Source organism: Heptranchias perlo, chromosome 20 (assembly GCF_035084215.1).
Source record: "Heptranchias perlo isolate sHepPer1 chromosome 20, sHepPer1.hap1, whole genome shotgun sequence".
In the NCBI taxonomy this organism is placed as follows: Eukaryota; Metazoa; Chordata; class Chondrichthyes; order Hexanchiformes; family Hexanchidae; genus Heptranchias; species Heptranchias perlo.
The window spans coordinates 27,974,079-27,989,642 of record NC_090344.1 but is presented as its reverse complement, the minus strand read 5'-3'; the positions used below and the strand labels follow the sequence as shown (position 1 = coordinate 27,989,642).

Here is a 15,564-nt window from a genome sequence, read left to right as displayed (position 1 = left end):
CAGAGCACAACAGATTAGCAGGTCATCGCCTTAACCTCTCAACCACCTCGTCGCATGGAGAAATGCGTGAAAGCCCCTTTATTCAAAATGAAAATACTGACTCTGTTGCCAACCTGAAACAGAAACTGGAAATGTGCGTATCCTCAGCAGGTCAGGCAGAATCTTTAGACATGGAAACAGAATTAACGTTTTAGGTCGATGACCATCACATGGGTATTCGAACTCACTCAACTTGCGCCTTGTCGATGGTTGAACGGCTTCAGGGAATTCGAAGGTGAGTCACTTGGCGCAGAATATCCAGCCTCTGTGGCTGGTCCAGTTATGTTTCTGGTTAATGGTGACCACCAGTATGTTGATGGTGGGGGATTCGGCGATGTTAATACCGAATCCCCACAGAAGAGATTTACTGTAAAGATTCCAGGGATGAGGGGCATAAGTTTCATGGATAGATTGGAGAAGCTGGGGTTGTTCTGCTTGGAACAGAGACGGTTACGAGGAGATTTAATAGAGGTATTCAAAATCATGAAGGATCGAGACAGAGTCGATAGAGAGAAACTGTTCCTATCAAAAACCAAAGAACATAGATTTAAGGTGTTTGGCAAAAGAACCAAAGGTGACATGAGGAAAAACTTTTCTGCACAGCGAGTGTTTAGGATCTGGAATACACCGCCCGAGGGGGTGGTGGAGGCAGATTCAATCATGGTCTTCAATAAGGAACTGGATAAGTATTTCAAACGAAAGAAAATACAGGGCTACACGGATAGGGTGGGGGAGTGGGTCTATCTGGATTGCACTGGCAGATTGTCGGCACGGACTCGATGTGCCGAATGGCCTCTTTTCGTGCTGTGACCTTTCTATGATTCTATTCTATGTGTCGGGGGCGATGCAAAGCGACCGGAGCGTGACGTAAATCGACCTGCTCATGTCCATTCCCTGATAATAAATCCTAGTGTGATGTAAAGAAGAAATTCATAATTGTGGTCCATATCTTTTATATTATACTGACTATAAGAGGTACTCGGTTCACCAGGGCGCCATTGTGCACATTGATTGATACTTCACCGAGATCACACCTTACAGGCCCAACACCTCCGTCTCAGAAACAGTTGGGTGGCAATCCAGACTTTGCTGAATTTTACAAACAGGTGTAAACCAGCAATGCGGAAAAACACTTCTTATTAAAGAAGGGTTTTTGGTGTGGCGGCCAAAATGAAAAACTCGACAAATTCTGGCAGCAGTAAGATTCGAACAAAAAAAATTCAGAGATGGAAGCTGGCATCTTCGACAGTAAAGTTGCTCAAACACATGACAAACCTTTTAATTCTGATTACAAAGGTCATGCATCTGAAACGTTCCCTCTGGTTCTTTCTCCACAGGTGCTGCCTGACCTGCTCAGCGTTTTCAGCATTTTCTGTTTTCATTTTTGTGATTTCACAATGGCCGTTTTCCTGAAAACACCCAATTTGACCCAAGGACGCAGCTCGCACTTTACTTTCCTCACGCGCTTAAAGTCTGCCGTTTCCGAACAAAATTCCCCTCTTCGCCGAGCTTTCAAAGGACCTTTCGCTCACGGCCAATCTCCTGTAATCGACACATTTTCACCATTGCCGCTCTTCTCATTTCTCCTCATTCCTTTTGAATCAGATATTTCCACAGACCTATTAAGATCAAGCGGTACATTTCCGACTTTACTGCACCGCCCAGATTGCCAAAAGTGCACCTTTCAGCCGTCATTCGTAGCTATGTCGCGCCGCCCGTCTCTCCCGCACATCAACTGCTCGGGGAAAAGCTCCAACGACCATGAAAACAAATCCCAGTTCTTCAGTTAACATCCCCCGTGTCACAAGATACCCCATGGAAATTACACGGAAAAGTATGCCGCTGTCCTTCGGAATGCCAGACCTGCTTTCTTTGTGCTTGTCTCTGGAACAGTCACGCAGCTGGAAATGTTTCAAGGCACAAATGAACGGGCCATGTGCCCCCGAGGAACAGCGGTCGATATCGAGCAAACATAAAGGCGTAAGAATGTGAAGGTGAATGTTAGAGTAGCAAGGCCGCAGTAAAGTCTCAATGAAATGGACCATTATTGTGGAAGGAAGAAAAAGCTGGAAGAAGCGGCGGGTCTGAATTTTGGATCATCCAGCAGAGACACATGAGGGAATAAAAACAGGATACAGATAAAGGTGCTGGAGGCAGAAAGAAAAAGAACGAAATAAGAGGAATGAAAAGAGAGTGACTTAATTGAGAGCGAAGAGACATTAATGTGTAGACATTGGCTGCAGCAGCTGGGTTGCCCCTTTACTTTTCCTACCGTCTCAATCTTTCTTTACCCTTCTCTGCTGGTGTTGCAGGATCGATCAGCCAACGCCGTTCAAGGAAGCCTGAGAAGTCCATCAGGGGACAACACAAGAGACAGAGACAGGGAGAGATAGAGAAATACATGCAAAGAAAATAAGGATTATCAATAGAATCATACAATCATAAAATGGTTACAGCATCGGAGGCGATTCGGTCCATCGAGCCCGCGCTGGCTCATTGTAAGACCGATCCAGTTAGTCCCATTCCCCCGCCACTTCCCGGTAGCCCTGCATTTATTTCCCTTCAAGTATTTATCCAATTCCTTTTTGAAAGTCACGACTGAATCTGCTTCCATCACCCTTTCAGGCAGCGCATTCCAGATTATAAATACTCACTGGGTAAAAAAAGTGTTTCCTCATGTCGCCTTTGGTTCTTTTGCCAATCACCTTAAATCTGTGTCCTCTGGTTCTCGATCCTTCTGTCAATGGGAACAGTTTCTCTTTATTTACTTTATCTAAACCCTTCATGATTTTGAACACTTCTATCAAATCTCCTCTTAACCTTCTCTGCTCGAAGGAGAACTGCCCCAGCACGGGGTAAATGCGGTCAATTAGCATCAATTCATATATTTGTGCATTAAACAGCTCTTTAAACATGACTGTGACATTATGGTAGCGCGGCCACGCGGTCTAAGGTGTTACATTTAATTTCTATGGAGGCGTGGGTTTGAATCCCAATGCTCTTAGAATTTCTGCCAATGTTTATTTTGACCTGTTCACAGAAAACCCGAATGTAGTGCGATGGAGCAGAGGATGTGAAAGAAGCTGAAAGTGAAAGTGCAGATATTATTTTCATCACGGGGACAGGACACGTTCCCACAGGTGAGGGCCTCTCTCCTTAATATTCCTTCCAGCAGAGTGGGACGGGTGATCAAAGTGACCGGGCTCTTGCGGCGCGATCAGTCAGTGGGCGGTCCTTATATGACAGTCCAGGGTCGGGAAATGGCGAGGTTGTTAGTTGACTCTCATCGAGATCAACCAATCCTTTTCTTTGTGAACATTTCGAACGGAGTAGAATGTGCAATTGGTGTGTTACAAAATGCATCTAGTTATTTGTTCAGCCATGTGGTTCCTCCGGCCTACGCTGTTGCAAAAACAGATGAGATGTTTAGTTTTATTAGTTTACAGGAAGGAGGCTGCGGAATTGGAGCCACAAACCATGATTTTGATCCATCTACAAAATATGGGATTTAACTGGAGCTTTAAACCAGCGGGTGAGACCGCTCAGTCACGATACTTGAATTCTTGCGATTTTCAGGAGCTACAAGAGGGTTGTTTCCCTTCTTTGATGAACATTCGTGATCCTGTTGTGGTTTTGCTGCAAAGTTCTAATTCCCACCACCAAAATTGAGCCCTCAACTTCAACGGTAGTCAAATTGGAATCCACAACTTTGGAGCTGGTGATTTGAAGTCCAACGTGCGACCCATTGCGCCACAAATCGGCTGTCGATTATGTGATTTCACATTACCCATTTGCTGCTTATGACTTTTTGCTGCGGTGGAGCAAGTGGTTCGAAAGCTCAGTGGGGATTCACAGCAGCTCCTGAGAAATCCACACAGCGACGGTTTCTCCAATGCCTAGTGAGCTGTCTGTCTGTCTGTCTGTCTCTATTCGTCTTGCTCTCTCTCGCTTTCATTCTTGAGCTCTTACTCTCCCCGTTCATTTCAAGAAGGCTGGAATACAAAGGGGTGGAAGCTATGTTGCAGCTGCACATAGCTCTGGTGAGACCTCATCTGGAGGACATCATTCAGTTCTGGGCACTCCACCTCAGGAAGGATGTGTTAACCTGGAGGCTCGAGGGACTGAATGGCCGATTCCTGTTCCTATGCTCCAATAAATGAAAACATAATTCAAGTATAGAGACCCTAATGTATAAGGGTATCCGTTCACCACTGCTCTCTGCCTCCCATTCCTGAGCCAATTAGGTGCCCACGTTACCACAGGTCCTTTAATTCCACGTGCTTCTAGTTTTCGCATAAGTCTGTTACGTGTTAATTTCTAAAATGCGTCCTGAATATAGCTGTAACCCCGTAATTTTATACTTAAGCAATAAGAATACGGATGTTCCGACCGAGCGATAGATTGGGTTCATTCCCATTACCCGGAGGTGACGGGACTGAGGAGGTGAAATCCCATCTGGGTTTATATTTTCCGAAAACGGAGACGGAAAATAGCAAAGCTCATCCCGTCGAAATCGAACAATTGGACTGAAGATCCGACAGTCGTTTCCATCCCCGGTTTCCAGACCTGGCCGTTCAAGGAAGCCTGATAAGAGAGAGAAGAAACGTAGACAGCGATAGAGAGATGCATGCAAAGAAATAAAATAGTATAAATCTCCAAATTCTGTGATTGAGTAGAACTTAAGGTACAGTTTTTTTGAAATTCTGTCTCAAGTCGTGAAATCTTAAAGGTGAACATTGGGCTGGATTATCCCTTAACCTCTGAGAGAAGTAAACACTGCCTGGTAATTACAGCTCTTATTTATTTGACTGTTTCACAATCGTCGTGTAAGCTGGTTTCGAACCCCCAGTGAATTTCACGACCATGCTTAATCTATAAGTTAACACAAAGGCATCGCGCGGCTGTGGAGTCGATTGCGCAGGGTAATCACAGGAACTCTGCCAGATTGCATGTTCTGGACATGTATCCAAAGCTACATGTGCTGCCTGCAGCCGTGTGTCCATTGGTGGTTCAGTGGTGGAACCCTCGCCTGCTGGTGGGAAACCAGGGGTTTGTTTCCAGGCCAATGCAGCATCCTTTACCTTTTTTGTTCTGCACCCATGAGATTGTCTGAATTGGGATAAATTCATGTGCCGGCTTCAATCTACAACTTCTTGAAAGATGATCTTCATTTCGTCTACTTGTGTTGCATGGACAAACCCTTTGCTTTCTTTCCTCTGGTGCTCAAACATGCTCTGCTGGAGATAAGTCAAAACTGCCTTCCACACCGCTGAAAAGATGTAAGAAGCCAATTGGTGATTTTTGACTAAAAATGGGGACATAACAGGGCTCATTCGAAATTTTGAACGATTCGAACTCCCTGAGCGACATTCAGACCCAAAGACCAACAAGCAACAGAGCCGTGCAGCCGCTGTAAAATTTCGCTGCCATGCAGCCGTCCCGCCATCCTTTCAGAAGGCTCTGTCCATACAATCCCGCTTTCTTCTACGATGCACGAAGTGGAGCAATATCAGGTTCAACACTGATCATTTCATATCAACAATATTTCTCGCTTATTGTCAAATTTGCTTTGAATGTAAGGCTTGCATTATCAAGTAACACTTTGCAGAATGAATTGCTCTGAAACAACATAATCGTCTGTCTCGATATCGCCTTAGTTTACATTCTACCATAAGTATAATTTACTCAAATTGCTGCTTTCAATCACTATGAGAGTAACATAAATGTACATATGCAGTGCGTGTACGTACGAGTATTGGTGGCTCTGGGATAGAATTCTGGCCTCTGACACGGATTCGATTCGCGGACAATGCATGAACGTTTCATGTTTTGCACCAATTGGGAAGATGAGTTTCGCCACTCGAGCCGGTTCCGCAATTCAGTGAGAACATGGCTGATCTGTGACCTAATTCCACATAACCGCCTTCGCTCCGTATCCCTTAATACCACTGGTTAACGAAAAAATATATCAGTCTCAGGTTTAAAATCAACAATTAAGCTAACACTGTCGCTTGCAGAAGAGAGTTCCAAACTTCTACCCACCTTTGCTTGTCGAAGTGTTAACTAATTTCACTCCTGAAATTCCTGACTCCAATTTTTAGGCCAGGTTCCCGAGTCCTAGACATCCGAACGAGCGGGAAGAGTTTCTCTCCATCAACACCAACAGTTCCCCGTAATATCTTGAAAACTTCAATCAAATCAGCCCTTATTCTACTAAATTCCAGGGAATACAACCCTAGTTTGTGTAATCTCCCCTCGTAATTTAACCCTTGGATTCCAGGTATCAATCTGGCAAAATTACACTGCACTACCTCCACGGCCAAAATATCCTTCCTAAGGTGCGGTGCCCAGAATTGAACACAGTACTCCAGGCGTGGTCTCACCAGAGCTTTGTATAGCTGTAGCATAATGTCTATCACCTTGTATTCTGGTCCTTTAGATATAAAAGCTAGTTTTCCATTAGCCTTTTTGATTATTTTCTGTAGCTGTCCATGACATTTTAATGATCTAAGTATATGGACCGCTAAGTCCCTTTGGAACTCCACGGTTTCGAGCATTTCACCAGTTAGAACGTATTCTGATCAATGCTCTATAGGTCCAAGTTGGATGACCTCACACTGACCTAAATTGAAATCCATTTGCCACAGTTTTGCCCATTCATTTATTATATTAAATACTCTCTGTAATGTTCTGCTTCCATCTACTTTGCTTACAGTGCTGCCCATCTTGGCGTCATCTGCACATGTCGCTCTCTATCCCGTCATCTGAAATCAATGAGACCGACTGCACTGGGGTAAATTCACATTCAGCTTCAATCTCCTCATCATATTGAGACATTTTTTTTTCCACCTGTGTTGTGCCTTGGAAATTTCCGCACTCTGTCCTCTGGAGCTCAAACATTCTCTGGATATAATTCAATTCTACCAACAGCAAAACTGAAAAGATATCGGAAGCGAATTGGTGACTTTTCACTTAGAGCACAGAAACAGGAGGGGTGAGGCGGGATTTGAAGCTGAGATCGCGCGCATATCACATAACACAACCCTCTAAGCGAAAATCATACCCCGAGACCAACATACTACTGATGCTGAAGTCGTGGAGTCAGTTGAAAGGTGCGCTGCCTCCCACAGCCGATCGGCCATTCTTTCAGACCTCTTCTGTCCATCCAATCTCGTTTTCTGTTCCGGTGCACAGCAATATCAAGTTGTACATGAACTACTTCCAGTCACCAATATTAGTCTCCCTTTAACAAATTGGTTTCGACTGTACGACTTGAATTATGAAGTAAGACGTTTCAGAATTAGTTGCTCTGAAACTGCATTGCTTGGGAGGAGACTGAGAGGTGCAGATAAACAGCAAAACCTTGGAGTGCATGTCCACAGATCCCAGAAGGCAGCAGAACAGCTAGATAAGGTGGTTAAGAAGCCATAAAGAATATTCTCCTTTATTAGCCGAGGCATAGAATATAAGAGCAGGGAGGTTCTGGTAGAAATTTATAAAACAATAGTTAGGCCACAGCAAGAATACTGCATACAGTTGTGGTCACCACATTACAGGAAAGATGTGGTTCCCCGAGAGATGGTACAGAGGAGATTTAAGACAATGTTGCCAGAATTGGAGAATTTTAGCTATGAGATTAGATTGGATAAGCTGGGGTTGTTTGCTTTGGAACTGAGGAGCCTGTTGGGAGATTTAATTGAGGTGTATAACATTATGACGGGCCTCGATCGAGTGTATATTAAGGACCTATTTCCCTTCGTAGGGAGGTCAATAATCAGGATACATCAATCTTAGGTAATCGGTAGAATGATTAGAGGGGAGTGAATTTTTTTTTCCATCCAGAGGGTGGTGGGTGTGGGGGTCGGAAAATCACTGCCAGAAAGGGTGGGAGAGGCGGAAACCCTCATCGCATTGAAAAATAAAAACTTCAATATGCACGTGAAGATCCGTAACCGACAAGATTAGGGACTAAACGCTGGAAAGTGAGATGAGGCTCGGTACCGATTTTTCGGCCGGCACAGGCACGATGTGCAGAATGGCTTCCTTCTTTGGCATAACTTTCTCGGATTCTATGATTTCATTGCCGTCTGTCTCGGCATCGCGATAATATACACTCGACCAGAAGTATACTTTAATCAAATTGATGCTTTGTTTCACTGTGAGAGTGAAGAGACATAAGTGTGTAGACATTAGCTGCAGCAGCTGGGTTGCACCTTTACTTTTCCAACCGTCTCAGTGCCTTTTTTTTTACCTTTCTCTGCTGGTGTTGCAGGTGAGATCAGCCTTCGCCGTTCAAGGAAGCCTGAGAAGCCCGTCGGGCACAACAGAGAGAGAAGAGACAGAGACAGGGAAAGATAGAGAGATGCATGCAAAGAAAATAAAGAGTATAAATGTCAGGTTTTGCAAACGACCAGAATTTAAGTTACAGATTGGGAGAGATTCCTTCTCGGGTCTTGAAATCTTGCAAGAGAAGATTGGACGCTCAATTAAAAGCACCGGCCACGTTGAAGTATCTCTGATGCTGGGAGAGAGGTAAATGCGGTCAATTAACTCCAATTAATCTATTTGAGCATTGAAGAGATCTTTAAACAGTTGGGGGTTGCGAGCAGAATTCAAACCTAGGCAGCAAAACCCAAATGGGGTTTTGAGACCAACGCTTGAACCACTCGGCCATCGCAGCTGTGAACGGCATGTTCGTTTAGACAGCATTCCATATAGGAGCATGTAACTTCTACAACCAAGCATTGGTGGTTCAGGGGTAGAATTCTCGCCTGCCACGCGGGAGACCCGGGTTCGATTCCCGGCCAATGCACGATCGTTTTGCATTCTGCACCAATGAGGAACTTCGGAACAGGATTGTGGTATTTGGTCCGTCGAGCCTGTTCCGCAACTCAATACGATCATGACTGAGTTATGACCGAAATCCCTGTATCCGCCTTACTCCCATATCTCGAAATATCTTTGGTTCACAAAAATCGATAAATCACGGGTTTGAAATAAACAATTGAGCTCGCATCAACTGCCGTTTGTGGAAGAGAGTTCCAAACTTCTCCAACACTTTGCTTGTAGAAGTGTTTCCTAACTTCACTCCTGAAAGTCTGACTCTAATGTTTAGCCTATGTCCCCAAGTCCTTGACACCCCAACGAGCGGAAATAGTTTCTATCCATCTACCCCATCAGTTCCTCTTAATATCTTGAACATTTCGATCACATCAACCCTTAATCTACTAAATTGAAGGGAATACAACTATAGTTTGTGTAATCTCTCCTCGTAATTTATCGCTTGGAGTCCAGTTATCTTTCTAGTAAATCACACTGCACTCCCTTCAAGGCCAATATATCCTTCCTAAGGTGCGGTGCCCAAAACTGAACACAGTACTCCAGGTGTGGTCCAACCAGAGCTTTGTGTAGCTGTAGCATAATGTCTATTCTCATCCTCTAAACATATAGGCCACCATTCCATTAGCCTTTTGGTTTATATTCTGTTCTTGTCCATGACATGTTGATCTATGGACATGGACACCTAAGTTCCTTTGGAACTGCACAGTTTCGAATTTTTCACCTTTTATAAAGTATTCTGATCTATCCTTTTGAGGTCCAAAGTGGATGACCTCACACTTGCCTAAATTGAAATCCATTTGCCACAGTTTTGCCCAATCATTCATTATATTAATGTCTCTCTGGAATTTACCAGAATGATACACGGACTTCAAGGGTTAAGTTACGAAGAGAGATTACACAAATTGGGGTTGCATTCTCCAGAGTTTCGAAGGTTAAGGGGTGATCTGATCGAAGTTTATAAGATATTAAGGGGAACAGATAGGGTGGATAGAGAGAAACTATTTCCGCTGGTTGGGGATTTTGGAAGTAGGGGGCAATGTCTAAAAATTAGAGCCAGACCTTTCAGGAGCGAGATTAGAAAACATTTCTACACACAAAGGGTTGTAGAAGTTTGGAACTCTCTTCCGCAAATGGCAATTGATACTCGCTCAATTTATAAATTTAAATCTGAGATAGATAGCTTTTTGGCAACCAAAAGTATTAAGGGATATGGGACAAAGGCAGGTATATGGAGTTAGATCACAGATCAGCCATGATCTTATCAAATGGCGGAGCAGGCACGAGGGGCTGAATGGCCTTCTCCTGTTCCTGTGTTCCTATTCCTATATAATCTACACTGCTTATAACGCTGCCCATTTTGGTGTCATCGGCAAACTTCCATATGTCGCTCCCTGACCCGTCATCTAATATCAATGAGACCACCTGAATAGGGGGAGATTCACATTCAGCATCAATCTCTGCATCATCTTGAGACATTTTATTTACTTCACATGTGTTGCACTTTGGAAACTTCAGCACTCTGTCCTCTGGAGCTCAAACATGCTCTTTAATCCTACCAACAGGAACACTGAAAAGATGTCAGAAGCCAATTGGTGAATTTTACACTCAACGTAGCTGAACAGCAAGAGCTTGTTGGGGATTTTACCCCGGGACTCTCAGATATTAATCAACCAAAGCCCCCGAAACAAGAATCATACATCTAGACCAACCAGACGCTGTTACTTACATCATGCAGCCAGTTTAAAGTTTCGCTGTCTCCCATAGCCGATCGGCTACCCTTTCAGACCTCTTCTGTCCATCCAATCTCGTTTTCTATTCCGGTATACAGCAATATCAAGTTGTACACTAACTATTTCCAGTCACCAATATTAGTTTCCCTTTACTAAATTGGTTTCGTCTCTACGACTTATATTATCAAGCAAGACGTTTCAGAATTAGTTGCTCGGAAACTACATTGCTTTGGAGGATACTGAGAGGTGTCGTTAAAAAGAGAGACCTTGGAGTGCATGTCCACAGATCCCTGAAGGGAAGAGGAGAGGTGGTTAAGGTGGTTAAAAAGCTATAAAGGATACTTTGCTTTATTAGCCGAGGCATAGAATGTAAGAGCAGGGAGGTTATTCTGGAACTGAATAAAACACGAGTTCGGCTACAGCTGGAGTATTGCGTACAGTTTTGGTCACCACATTACAGGAAAGATGGGACTACACTCGAAATGGTACAGAGATTTACGACGATGTTGCGAAGAGTGGAGAATTTTGGCTATGAGGATAGATTGGATAGGCTGAGGTTGTTTTCTCTGGAACCGACGAGGCTGAGGCGAGATTTAATTGAGGTGTATAAAATTATCACGGGCCTCGATAGAGTGGATAGGAAGGACCTGATTCACGTAGCAGAGAGTTCAATAAAAAGGGTCATAGATTTAAGGTAATTGGTAGAAGGATTAGAGTGGAGCAGAGGGGAATTTTTTTCCACCCAGCGGGTGGTGAGGGTCTGGAACTCACTGCCTGAGAGGGTGGGAGAAGCAGAAACACTAATCGGGTTTAAAAAGGACTTCAATATGCACTTGAAGAGCCGTAACCGACAAGACTACGGACTAAACGCTGGTAAGTCGGGTGATGCTGGATATCTCTTTTCCGGCCGGTACAAACATGATGGGCCGAATGGCCTCCGCTAACGTAAATTTTAATGATTCTATGATATGTTTTGCCGTCTGTCTCGGCATGGTGATAAAATACACTCTCCCATAAGTATACTTTAATCAAATTGGTGCTTTGTTTCACTGTGAGAGCGAAGAGATCTTAATGTTTAGACATTGACTGCAGCAGCTGGGTTGCACCTTTACTTTTCCTACCGTCTCAATCTTTCTTTAACCTTCTCTGCTGGTGTTGCAGGATCGATCAGCCGTCGCCGTTCACGGAAACCTGAGAAGTCCATTAGAGGACAAAACAAGAGACAGAGACAGGGAGAGATAGAGAAATGCATGCAAAGAAAATAAAGAGCATAAACAGAATCATAGAATCATAAAATGGTTACAGCAGAGAGGGAGGCCATTCGGCCCATCGAGCTCGTGCCGGCTCGTTGTTAAAGCAGTCAAGATAGTCCCATTCCCCCGCTCCTTCCCGTTAGCTCCGAATTTATTTCCCTTCAAGTATTTATCGAATTGCTTTTTGAAAGCCACCTTTCAATCAGCGCATTCCAGATTATAACTACTCGCTGGGTAAAGAACTGTTTCCTCATATCGCCTTTGGTTCTTTTGCCAATCACCTTAAATCTGTGTCCTCTGGTTCTCGACCCTTCCGCCAATGGGAACAGTTTCTCTTTATTTATTTATCTCAACCCTTCATGATTTTGAACACTTCGATCAAATCTCCTCTTAACGTTCTCTGCTCGAAGGAGAACAACCCCAGCACCGGCTAAATGCGGTCAATTAGCTTCAATTCATTTATTGGAGCATTAAACAGCTCTTTAAACATTACTGTGACATTATGGTAGCGCGGCCTCGCTGTCGAAGGTGTTAAATTTAATTTCTATAGAGGCGTGGGTTTGAATCCCACTGCTCTTAGAATTTCTGCCAGTGTTTATTTTGACCTGTTCACAGAAAACCCGATTGTAGTGCGATGGAGCAGAGGATGTGAAAGAAGCTGAAAGTGAACGTGCAGATATTATTTTCATCACGGGGACAGGACACGTTTCTCACCTTAAGATTATTTGCAGCAGAGTAGGACAGGTGATCAAAGTGACCGGGCTCTAGCAGCGCAATCAGTCAGTGCGCGGTCCTTATATGACCGGACAAGGTCGGGAAATGGCGAGGTTGTTAGTCGAGTCTCACCTAGATCAACAAATCCTTTTCCTTGTGAACATTTCGAACGGAGCTGAACGTATAATTGAGTGTTCCAAAATGCATCAATTATTTGTATCGCCACGTGGTTCCTCTTGTTGCAATATCAGATGAGATATTTCGTGTTATTAGTTTACAGGAGGGAGGCTGCGGTATTGGAGCCGCAAACTATGATTTTGATCCATCTACAAATTATGGAATTTAGCCTGAGCTTTAACCCTGCGCGTTCGACCGCTCAGCCACGATACTTTCCATCTTGCGATCTTCAGGAGCTACTTTCACAGGAATAGAATTACTGCAAGCAAGAATTCTACCCCTCAAGCACCAATGCTCGCAGGCAGCAGGATGCATGTGTCCAGTTGGAAACCTGACTGAAGGAACATGCAGTCTGACAGAGCCGGAGGTCCAGCAGATTGACTTTTGCGGTGAGCAGATGATGTGCCTCCATCTTGAGAGTGTTTCGCCAATCCAGCTCAGAGAGGATTAAGCATTATAAATTCGGGTGGGACAGGAGCCACTTGTATAAGATGAAGTGCAGGAGGTTGTACCCCTTCCTTTACCAACATGAATGATCCTGTTGCTGTTTTGCTGCAAAATTTCACTTCCCAGCGCCGAAATCACCGAACCCTGAACTAAAATTCAACGATGGTGAGATTCGGACACACAACCTTTGCAGTGATTGGAAGAAGTCCCACGTGCTACCCATGGCACCACAAATCGGCTATCAATTAGGTTATTTCACGTTACCCATATGCTGCTTTGGAACTTTTGCTGCGGTGCAGCAACTGGTTGAAAAGCTCAGTGGGGATTCACAGCGCTCCTGAGAAATCGACACAGTAACGGTTTGTGCAATGCATAGTCCTCTCTCTCGCTCCCATTTGCTCACTCTCGCTTTCTCTCTTGAGCTCTGACTCTCCCCGTTTATCTCAAGAGGGCTGGAAAACAAGGGGTGGATGTTATGTTACAGCTGCACAGAGCTCTGGTGAGACCCCATCTGGAGGATTGCATTCAGTTCCGGGCACCCACCTCAGGAAGGATGCTCGAGGGGCTGAATGGCCGACTCATGTTCCCAAGTTCCAATGAATGGAACAATAATTCAAGTATAGAGACCCTAATGTCTCAGGATAAGTGAGTGAAGAATGTTTTCTGTTTGAAGTACTGATTTCATTAATTGAATACTCCCAGTGTCCTACCTCATTGCAGCCCAGGCCGGACAAACTGCTCGCACAAAGTGGCATTTTCTGTGAGAACACGAAAGACTTGTTCAGGCCATGACAGTACCGAGTGCGGGTAGGTCTGCGCGTGAAATGGAAAAGTGAGGTGAAACACTCCAACAAGCAGCGGATGTCTGTGTTCCCATTTCCAAAATGCACGCACGCACTGGCCCATGATCCCCACTCACACTCTCCTTCCAATCTCACACACCTCGCTTTGGTTTGAAATCGTGTATGTTTTCACAATGGGATTTAATTTGAAGAAAGCAGTGCTGTAACAACCCGGGGATATTGAAGAGATGCAGTACAAGAAGATACCTTAAAGGCAAATGATAACAATGACTGTTCTGACACTGTGAGCTACAGTTAAAGGCTGACAACATTTAAAGTCTCATGCAGCAGGTCCGGGTCCAAATCTTTCACGTGGCATCTCCTTCTCCTTCTGTCACTCCTTTTCCTCCACGTAGAGTTCATTTGGAATTCCTGTGCGGCTGCATTGCGCATTTTCCAGATCTGCTTCGAGCGCAATTCACTCCAGTTCATCAATTGCACACATTAGTTTGATCAAGGGGAGAGGACACCTTTTCACAGACAAGGGCTGTTCATCCTATTGTTTTTCTAGCAGAGTAGGGCAGATCATCAAAGTAACCGGATTGGGTGAACTGTCCGTACAGGTGCCTGGTGGGCTCGTGGTTATGATTCGGCGTTCACACCAAAATAATTAATTACATGAAACCAAATAATCTCGACGAAAAGAGGAATATTTCTGTAAACACCATTAACCAACCTATAACATTCTGTTGCAGACTGAAAGAGACGCCAACGTGGTTACCGAGTGACAGTCACAAGTTTAATAATGATTTGTTTTGTATGTGAAACGCTTTTCAGACTGCATTTTAGGAGACTGGTTGTACAGCTTGCTCGAGTAAAACATGCCACAATGTCGTGATCGCGGGTTTGATTCCTGTATGGGTTGATAAGGGGCTTTGTTTTGGGTATTCGCAATTTTAAAATCCAAGCTTTACAATCAGATCCACAGACAAATTCACGGGACAATTTTATTGAATAACATCCATTGTAACTTTACCCCTGGGCCGGAGAAACAAGTCTTTCTTTTTCTTTTTCTTTCTCCGGTTTGCAGAGAAACGTTTAACTCGCGGCCTGTTCCCATTAATGATCATCAGCAACAACAGAAAGACAGAGCGGGTCTGACCGCCCCGAGATGTGGAAAAAGGATCAGTTTAGAACAAATGCATCAAATCAAATGGTCACCCGGCACCGAGAGAGGAAAAACCAAGAGGAAAAGGCAGAAGGTAACAGAGAAATAAAAACCAAATGCAGACGATATAAATATTTCCCATCGTTGATGTCTCTCTGTTCCATCCCCAATTCTTCAGTGGCGGGGATAAAATTTCACTGCAAATAAATGCGAGAATCGACCCAAAGAAGAAGAAACGAAACAACCAAAAACAGCCAAACACTGGATGACACCAAAGACCTTTAAATTTTCGGTCTAATGCAATCCCGACTGAGCTATTGGGACACCAAAGCAAATGCAACTTTTCGCCATTGTCTTGCAAGAAAATATCACCCCAGCGACGCCTTACTGTTCATTACTGCACTTCATATATA

The 15,564-nt window shown here is 44.2% G+C and overlaps 1 non-coding gene across 1 annotated transcript; it reads left to right on the top strand.

Moving 5' to 3' along the window:
• The first annotated feature begins 8,780 nt into the window (after nt 1-8,780).
• Nucleotides 8,781-8,851, top strand: trnag-gcc (transfer RNA glycine (anticodon GCC)). Its single transcript has one exon. It is a non-coding gene; the product is annotated as a tRNA-Gly (tRNA).
• Nucleotides 8,852-15,564: the final 6,713 nt, after the last annotated feature.